Raw genomic sequence first — 9,356 nt, forward strand, 5'->3', positions numbered from 1 at the left:
TTCTATAAACAACCCTCTGCTGCAATTTTATCTTTGGCAACAAAATATTTTCTGGTGGGTTGCGGTCGAGTGTAAAGAGCACAGTCTATGAAAACTTTACGAAGAGATTGTTTACGTCAAAACATCAACTCAATTTCGGTTGTAAAGACGAGAGTAAAATATTAATTAGCCACCAGGGAAGCGTAAATAAGGAAGAAAAACAGACAAATGCCGGCGGAGGTTTTTGTTATAAATTATAATTGGGAGAGGAGAGTTGTTGATAACGTTATGATGGTGGGTAAATTCAGCTCAAAATTTTGTTTACTCCAGTTCATTTTCCGGTTGAGTGAAATTAGGGATGGCTCTCCTGAATATTGAACAGGAAATTTACTTCTTGACGGAAGTAATTTTAATTATTTATACAGTTGGTACTACAAATATACCGAGTGCTGATGGATGACAAAACTAAACATTGTTTATGAACTACACAGGGTGTTGAAAACAAGATAGATATTAAAATAGAGTGTAAAACCAAAAAGGACGGAAACACACATTGTGTGATGATTTTAAATTATTGAACATTAAATTCGATTCGATATTGAACACATTGAGTTAAGACAATTGAGAATGGAATTTTATCTCTTCTCCAACAGGTTCAACTTACGATTTAAACTTCATTTTCTACACTTTTTATTGTATCTTGTGTTGTGTTAAATGCGTATTTTAATTTTTTAATTTCTGAAACACGTTCCTGCACTTAAAAATGTTTTATTTTCCGAATGGCCCACATAAACGATCATGTACATGAGAGAATAAACTCTTATACATATTTTTTTAAATACATTTTTAAGTTACTGGAGAGTAAGACCAACACAGTAAATACAGAACTGCAACCATTTTTCTAATATGTATGTTATAAAGATATTGGTGTTGAAAACACTAAGAAAGGTTAAAATATTAATATCAAGCACACAGATGTGTATGACATAATTTATCTTAAAATAAACTGCTCATCGAATGCCAAAAACTTGATAAACTGACTCGCCTTGTATAATTATACTACAGTGGTTTGTTATTTAGGTTCCTAGTACGGTGTGAAATTAGATAAAAACAAAAATAATCATAAAACTGTATTATAGCACGTGTTCATTATAAGTTTGAAGCGAGGAGTAAACCACAGGGGCATTATAGTGTACAAACTGTAGAAATTAGTGGGCACTAGTTGGGAATTGGCAACATTACTAAGAATAAGTAGAAATTACTGCGCATTAAATTAGTATTATTAATAAAATTGAAAAGGTCTAAATAATTATATTATTGCAAAAATTTACATTCAATATTTTTTCTATACATCTACCATTGAAATATAAACATAAATAAAATAAAGTTTGGTAATTTCAATGAAATCCGTTGAAAAACAAGGAAAAATTATGAATTTTGTAATTTTACTTTCAAAAGTCTCTAGCGGCGAAAGCGTACAACTAATCAATCAACTTTTATACGTCAATTGAAAGCTCATTTCATTAGCTGTCCATTGACATACAAAAGCTTATACCAAGTGTGACAATTTTTAAATAAGTGGCGTAATACAAACTTCTTTAATTTTGAATCAGACAGAATTATAAGAATGTGTTCGGTTTGAAAAAGTAGACTTTCTGTCCTTTTTTAGAACTGATTTTTTGACCACACTGTATTATTTATTTTGACGTGTTTCTGCCCCCATTCCTAGAACAAACCTTGTCTAACATGACAAAACACAAAAACCAAGAAAAAAACCTTTCCTGATATGTATAAATTAAAAATGTGTTGGAGACCAAAAATATCAAATTTCACATAAAATGGTAAATATCTCAGAAACGGATACAGATAGGTATATGACATTAATACACAAAATATGTCTAGAATTCGACGGAGAATGCAAAAATGAAAAAATATACAGGGTGTCTCATTTAAAATAAGCAGCAGTTGATATATATTTTCTTATTTTTACTTTTTTTAATTAAAAAAGGTTTTATTAGACTCTCCAGTTGTGATAATTCAGGAAGTTAGTGGGTATTGTTAGGCTAGGTCAGGTTAGGTTAATTATTAGGAATTACTGGGCATTACAAGAAATTAGTGGTATCATCAATAACACCAAATCAAAGCTTTACTCTAAAAATTTATATTTATAAAATGAAAAATAAATATTGTCACCATTTGGGTTGTTATACTAAAAGTAAATAACACTACCGGATACAAATGTTTACTGAAATTATTAAAACAGTTATTTAGAAAATTTTACCCCAATGTTTCGGATAAATTTATTTTTTACGGATGAATAAAATGAAAACCATTATAAAAACAGATTTCGTTCTGTTATTCAATTAACGGATGTTGATTCAGGCAGCATTTTCATTTAATTTTTTTTGGTTTCCGTTAATTGCACTCTACCAGTCTGGATTTATTTTAAAATATAAAAAAGTAAACAGAAAAACAAAAAGACCAGTTAAAAAAAATGATGAATCAACATAACCTTACATCTGATGAAACACCCATTAAATAATTTAGAATGTTTTTTTCTCTTTCCCGGTCAAAAGCCTTGAGAAAAACCAATCTTGTAATAAAAACCGGCTTGAAATTCAATCTCAAAAACCCACCACAAAGAATTCCCATCATTGATTAGTTAATAAGAAAAATATGGGAAAACAAATCCTGCAAAAGACCCAAAACTAGACTGATTCGTTTGATCTCGAATCAGGCAAAAACGATTGTCGTGTAGGATTTATTCTCACAAGTTAAAAATATTTTGGAAATCCACATGTTATTTCGTGTAAAAGTCGAAAACAGTCGCTTACGTCAGCGTTTGATTAAACTCTTCTCTCTTTAGATTGAATCATATGACTATGACATGTAACCTAACCTACAAAAAAAATGAAACAATCAATCTGGCAATGTCTGATTTTCAGTTTGATCCAGAAGAAATAAAAACATGCTGAAATAGACGTGAATAAATTTTAATATAGCGAAGCAAACAGTTAACAGGTTACGTAACGGCCAATTTCAGTTTATTGCTCTATACTTGCTGAAATAACAAAAAAGACTCACGCTGAGAATACCTTCTTATTTGGATGACTCTCATCGACTTTGAACTGTATTTCTACTTTTTTCGCTCATCATGTCAGTAATTGCAGATTTAAAAATAAATTGATGAATTCTTAAATAAATAATGAAAGTTAAAACTTAAAAGAAAAAAGTAGAAACTGAAACGACTACTCAACTTTGTGGCCTAGAATAAAAATGTGTAAACAAAAGGAAATTTATTTGGAAAATGAAACAAAAACATGTTGATGATGAGGAAAGTTGAAACCCGAATAAACGGCATGAAAAACCAAAAAAAGCAAATCTTTAAATTCGAAAAATAAATAAAATAGTGATTGGTATCGAGGGTGGTATGTATTTTGCTGAGAACATAATAAAACACATAATATGTAAAGCATGATCAAATTATAATTGCACTTCACCTTCACACCATCACAAAAACAAAAAAATAAAGATAACCACGTAGCACACCCATAAAAAAACAATCATAACTTATAAAAGCTTAAAGTATTGCTTTTAGGAAAAATTCAAACTTTTATTGGTCAAAATTATAGTATTTCGCTGGTAATATAAAATTTGTTTTCTACTCAGATTTGAATAAGTTGAAAATGTAAACAGAATAGTAAAATTTTCAAACCAAAACAATCTCGAGTTACGTGCATAATAAAAACCCAGTAACAATTCAAATTAATGTTTTGCGCTTAACAAATGATCTTAAAACTGTTGTTGAATGTTTCATTAAAACTTTTTTTAAAAAATAGTGCTGGCTAATTTGTAATATTTTTGCATTGAACACGAGTTTTGACGAGTTGACTAACAGAATTTCCTTAAACAGAAAATAATCGTGTAAAAGCGAGTTACAAATATGGACTGACCGAGGGACAAACTAGATGTTATACTATTCATTATTACTAACGACCCACTGGGGAAAAATTTATATGAAAATACTGAACTAATTTAGCGTTTTTTTCAATTCCTTTAAATTATCTTGTCATTTGTTTGGCCTCGTTAACCTAGATGTGTGTCACACAATACATATTAAAGAAAAAGTAAAATACTAAAATTATTGTTATAGAAAAATTGAAGAAGAACAAAGAAGAAACTAGAATGCAAGAAATCCCAAAATTAAATCGCAAAAGTAACAAAAACTAAAATTTTGAATCAAATCAAAATATCTGGTTTTATTCTGATTTCACTGATGTACAACTTTCGATGATTTGCTTTGTAATTAGTAAAAAATGTCAATAAAAAGTGATATTGTCTTAGTTGGGACGACAAGTTACTGTTATGTTAAGATTAATTGACAGTACTTGTCAAACAAGATTAAGTAATCCACACATATTTTCAATCAATAAGGCAACTTTAATTTAAACGAGTTTTCTGCTGCTTTTGCCTTCTCAAATATTTAAAATACATATATTTCTTTCATAAGTCTTGCTATAAAATTTGCAACAAAATCAGCTTTCTAGTTTTTCTTCACTTGAAATTTTCTTTTAAATTGAAAATATGTATAATCAAGATAAGTACTGTCAAGGGATGATTTTGAATTAGTCAGCACAATATTAGTTTGGATTGAAATTTTTGTCAAATTAGGTACAATGCATTTTATAAAAACTTATATATCACTCAAATTAGAATAAAATTAATTATTTTTCACTTTAGAATTATTTCTATGTAACTGTGTAATTTGACAATTGTCTATTGTGGTTTGATATAGTATTTTTCTAACTTTACTACGCATGTTGATGGTATACAATGTTGTTTTCAACTGGATTTTGACAATATGGACATAAATTTGATAATTTTCTACGTCTCAGCTTTTGACTTTGTATTCTGACAATTTTCCTTAATTATTTTACTTGGCTCTGTACCTTTCGAAAATAACTTGGTAATTTGACAATTAGGCCATAAAGACGGTAATGTTGAACTCTTTCCCTTTGTAGCTTTGACAATTTTGACACTATAATTTTGTATTTTGACAAAATGACTTTGTAATTTGACATAATTGCGGCATTTTTTAATTCGACAAAGTTTACAATTTGACTTTCTATTTTCACAACGACAATATAATATTGTAATTTAACATTTTGACAATTGTGACACTTAAAAAATGGTTGTCGAATAACGAAAAATCGGACAATAAATTTGAAAATGTCAGGGATATTTTTTCAAATAATGTTAGAAACTAAGGAAAATTAATAAAAAATAAATAAAATTTCAGTTTTTTTTCGAATATTTTCGGAAAGATTGTCATATTTAACTGTAGGTTTGCTCCCTGACTGTATCAAATTTTGTAGTGTTTTTTCAGGTTATTGGATAGGAAATTTAATGAGGATTCCAAAAATGTGTTCAAAACAGTAATTTTCTCACTCCAAGTAGGTTTTACAGGCGATTTTGTCCCGACTGTCCTTGCAAACTGTGTTTCTGGCAGTTCAAATTTTGACACCGCTTTTCTCCCTGACTGTACCAAATTTTGTAGTGTTTTTTCAAGTTATTGAGTAGGAAATTTTATGAAGATTCCAAAAATTTGGATAAAACTGTCATTTTTATACTCCAAGTGGGTTTTACAGGCAATTTTGTCCTTGGTTGTCCTTTGAAACTGTGTTTCTGCCAGTTCAAACTTTGACGCCGCTTTTCTCCCTAACTATACCAATTTTTGTAATGTTTTTTCAGGTTACTGGATAGGAAATAAAAATAGGATTCCAAAAATGTACCTAAAACATTCATTTTCTCACTCTAAGTTAGTTTTACAGGCAATCTTGTCCTTGACTGTCCTTTTAAATTGTGTTTCTGGCAGTTCAAACTAGGACACACTTCTTCTCTCCCTGACTATACCAAATTTTGTATTTTTCTCGGTTATTGGATAGGAAATTTAATGAGGATTCCAAAAATGTGGTTAAAACAGTCATTTTCACACTCCAAATGGGATTTACAGGCAATTTTGTCCTTGATTGTCCTTTGAAACTGTGTTTCTGCCAGTTCAAACTTTGACGCCGCTTTTCTCCCTAACTATACCAATTTTTGTAATGTTTTTTCAGGTTACTGGATAGGAAATAAAAATAGGATTCCAAAAATGTACCTAAAACATTCATTTTCTCACTCTAAGTTAGTTTTACAGGCAATCTTGTCCTTGACTGTCCTTTTAAATTGTGTTTCTGGCAGTTCAAACTAGGACACACTTCTTCTCTCCCTGACTATACCAAATTTTGTATTTTTCTCGGTTATTGGATAGGAAATTTAATGAGGATTCCAAAAATGTGGTTAAAACAGTCATTTTCACACTCCAAATGGGATTTACAGGCAATTTTGTCCTTGATTGTCCTTTGAAACTGTGTTTCTGCCAGTTCAAACTTTGGAAACGCTTTTTTCTGTGACTGTACCAAATTTTGTAATGTTTTTTCAGTTTATTGGATAGGAAATAAAAATAGGATTCCAAAAATGTACCTGAAACATTCATTTTCTCACTCTAAGTTAGTTTTACTGGCAATTTTGTCCTTGATTGTCCTTTCAAATTGTATTTCTGGCAGTTCAAAATTTGACACCACTTTTCTTCCTGCCTGTACTAAATTTTGTTATGTTTTTTCTAGTGATTGGATAGGAAATTTAATGAGGATTCCAAAAATGTGGTTAAAACTATCATTTTCACACTCCAAATGGGATTTACAGGCGATTTTGTGCCTGACTGTCCTTTGAAACTGTGTTTCTGCCAGTTCAAACTTTGACACCGCTTTTCTCCCTGGCTGTACCGAATTTTGTAGTTTTTTCAAGTTATTGAGTAGGAAATTTAATGAGGATTCCAAAAATGTGGTTAAAACTGTCATTTTCACACTCCAAGTGGGTTTTACAGTCAATTTTGTCCTTGATTGTCCTTTGAAACTGTGTTTCTGGCAGTTCAAACTAGGACACACTTCTTCTCTCCCTGACTATACCGAATTTTGTATTTTTCTCGGTTATTGGATAGGAAATTTAATGAGGATTCCAAAAATGTGGTTAAAACTATCATTTTCACACTCCAAATGGGATTTACAGGCGATTTTGTGCCTGACTGTCCTTTGAAACTGTGTTTCTGCCAGTTCAAACTTTGGCAACGCTTTTTTCCGTGACTGTACCAAATTTTGTAATGTTTTTTACGTTATTGGATAGAAAATTTAATGAAGATTCCAAAAATGTGCTTAAAACTGTCATTTTCTCACTCCAAGTGAGTTTGATAAGTAAATAATCAATTTTGTTCCTGACTGTCAAACTGTGCTCAAAAGTTGCAAAAATCAGGGTTTAGAAAAGTTTACTTATGCAAGTGTGTAAGCATAAGGATTTCCAAAACAGTAAGAGTTGGTTAATTGGTTAAATTATGACAATTGAACAATTTGGAGTACAAGTCTTCTAAAAAATTTTGGATTTTTTTCCCTTCTGAACTTATTTGATGAGTTAATTCAAAATACCTAATGGATATTTTGTCATTTCAACTTTTTCTCCTTTAAAACGTGACACATTTGAAATCAGACGTTTCGGTTTTTAGCAGCAATCATCCACTTTGATTCAAACTTTGTTTTGTTAACGCAGATTTCGATCGCCTTTTGGATTTATGAAGAGAGATCTATAAATTTTGGGTTTTGTTGAAGTGTACAAATTTCCAAATTAAATAAAGACCAATACTTTGTCTAATTCTCATAGTACATACTCACTTAGTTATTGTTTGTTAAATTAACCTCCTAAGGACAGTTTTATCGTTTTGTTAAATAAAGGTCAACTTTCAGCAATAATAAGTCTACTTTTCAGTAAACTAAAAATAGGTAAAAGCCTCAGGCTGTACCTAATTTAATTCATTTTATAACAACTAATATAAGACAATTACTTTACGTACTTTTAGAAGTACAATAGAAAAGTAATGTTCTGACGTAAATTCGAGTTGAAGGCCTACGACCTCTACACCAACATCATGTTTCAAACAATTTCCTTTACCGACAAAATTTAGTTGAAAAAAAGGCAACCTTTAAAGCTATTTCAAAAAAATACAATATTTTCATAAATAATAATGGGTCAAGTACAAACGAGTCAGCAAAAAATTATTTAGAGAAAATATGTTGTTATTAATACCATTCCAAAAAGACGCTTAATATAGGTACCTAAACCAGCTGTTTTCTACACGAAAATTGTCGAGCTCAAGTAAATTATAACCCCGATATAAATACAAATAACACCTGTTGGTGCAAGACAATATGTGACAAAAACAATTTTTGTCAAAAATGCTCAACCATTTTCATGTATTAACAAACGCCTGATAAGATCACTTACCTAATAGCTTACAAGAAAATCCGGACAAAAACAGTGACTAAAGTCTTATGCGACAAACTGCCCTCGTATGACAAAATAAACAAACACCTTGAAATCCAGCATTGCGATTTGTATGCAGTAATCCAGATGTAACACACACACACAGACCGAAAACGGTCCAGACCCGGCTCCACTAGACTTACGACAACCACGTGGCCGTGTTCTCAGTAGTACCACCGCTCAAAATGAAATAATTTATATCGTACCAAAACACAACGCGGCTGATTGCGTTAGTCACAAGGAAGCACACCACGTACAACGTTGCCGTTTCGTTTCCATATAGACCAAGGGTTAAATAGCGATTGTGTAGTAGAGCTCGAATCAGATGAGAAAAGGCCACCGCATCATCAATGACGCAGTTTTTAAAACTATTTCTTTCTCCTTCTACAGTTGCCGTCGCATTAGATATAATCAGAGGCGTCCTATTAAAATATTCCCGAAAATATATTGTTAAGCGGTCAAAAAGCCACTTGGCAACGTAGTACGGTTTTTACTTGGACACAATTAAAACAGATGCGGCAGCGGCCAGGGACATTTGGACCTTCTTATATGCTTTTACTAGCCGGCACTCTAAACGGTGTTGCCAAGTTTAAAAAAATGTAGTGGCGGACAGGGAGACTTAGGGGGTTAGGTTAGGTTAGGTTCCGTTTTAGTCTGGTGTTTTGGTTGTATTGTTGATGGTCGCAGTTGAAGTTCACATAGTGTTATGAATAAAAAACGTTATTTTGTCAAAATGTCTTTCAAAAAGGTTGGAAAGAAAGGTGTTATCATATACAGCCAAGGCCGTGAAATCGTCAGTAACGTCTTACAATTTATGAAGAAAGAAGCAGAAGGAGTTTCCATTCCTTTGAAAAACTTGTTGTCTTTTATTTTCTTTATTAAAAACGACGAAAATGTTTCATTTTACTGATAAAATAATAGCACGCCACTGACTGGCTGCAACAACTTGGAAAGTAACGAGAGCAGCA

General features: G+C 31.3%; 1 protein-coding gene across 3 annotated transcripts in view; it reads right to left on the minus strand.

Moving 5' to 3' along the window:
• Positions 1–9,356, minus strand: part of SNF4Agamma (SNF4/AMP-activated protein kinase gamma subunit) — a 161,041-nt gene that overhangs the window by 82,060 nt on the left and 69,625 nt on the right. The window lies entirely within an intron of this gene.

The sequence above is a fragment of the Ips typographus genome, linkage group LG2, assembly GCF_016097725.1.
Source record: "Ips typographus isolate SLU linkage group LG2, UJ_Ityp_2.0, whole genome shotgun sequence".
NCBI classification, from domain to species: domain Eukaryota; kingdom Metazoa; phylum Arthropoda; class Insecta; order Coleoptera; family Curculionidae; genus Ips; species Ips typographus.